A 1286-nucleotide genomic window follows, 5' to 3' on the forward strand; every position below is an offset into this window, starting at 1 on the left:
TTTTTTCGATTTTCATAAAACTTGGTATGTATGTGAATAATTCAATTCTAAATTTGATAGAAATATTAAATTTTTGTTGTGCGCATGCGCATTACCAACTTTCTTATTTCTTATTCGAATTTCACCAAACTTGGTATGTATGTGTATAATCCAATTCTAAATTTGATGGAAATTTTTAATTTTTGTTGTGCGCATGCGCATTACCGACTTTCTTATTTTTTATCCGAATTTCACCAAACTTAATCTTTATTAATTGACAAATATTCTTTTATTCCTAGTAAATATACTTTAAACTCCAGGCACTTTTGGATATTTGCATTTAGAGATGCAGAAAAGTATTTACATCAATGTAATTGCAATAGACCATCTTCGTATGTACCTTAATGTCGTAACCCGCCCTGAATCAGTACTGTTATTAGAACAGTTTTTTTTTTCGAATTCTTGACAGAGCTCACAGACGAAACTGTACATGGTATGGATATTTTTTAACTATGTCCTATCTATACTCCGCGGTCATTAAATTTTAAATGTAAAACGGTACAAGTTTTCAGAAGTTTTGCATCATATCCAGTTTTTGCAAAAATTGCCTTCAAAGTCAGTTTTGCAACTTTTTACTTGTCACAGCTACGCCTAAAATCACATATGCATATCATTAGGAATGTTATTCAAATTAAAATGAGCGAAAAAAATTTGACCGGAAGCGTCAATGATTTTGCTTTCTTTTCATTCTTTAATGAAAATTTTCAAATTTGTTCAATATTTAAGGCTTTTTATCTCGTGACCTTGAAGTCTTATGACCTTGAGTTTTATATGGCTTAATGTCCTCGACAGTACCTATTCGATGGTATTTTCATTTTTTGTTTCCGACTATAACTTCCGAAGTTATGGGCGTTTGAAAATAGCGAAATTTTCTTTTAAAGTGCTCTAGCATCCATTCTATTAATGTTATAACCATAATTTTTACAGAAACGTAATCTACGCATCGAGAGCTTTCCAGTGATATATAACATGAATACCTTACATGCAAATTCAAAACCCCATTCACTTAACATGGGGCTATTATTGTACAATCCCTGTAAACAACCTGTCGACACTTGTTAGAACTAATTAAAATCAAAAAGTCTATGTTCATTTTAAAGAAACCTTCCCTTATATATTTGCTTAATATGTATTATGTGCAGTTATGGTGTATATAAATAAGCTCTAGGGTATATTGAACGCTGTTATAAGGTAAGTTGAGCTTACAGAAGCACATTAAAGGGATACCCCCACTTAATTTACCACCT

Source organism: Lottia gigantea, assembly GCF_000327385.1.
Source record: "Lottia gigantea unplaced genomic scaffold LOTGIsca_208, whole genome shotgun sequence".
NCBI classification, from domain to species: Eukaryota; Metazoa; Mollusca; class Gastropoda; family Lottiidae; genus Lottia; species Lottia gigantea.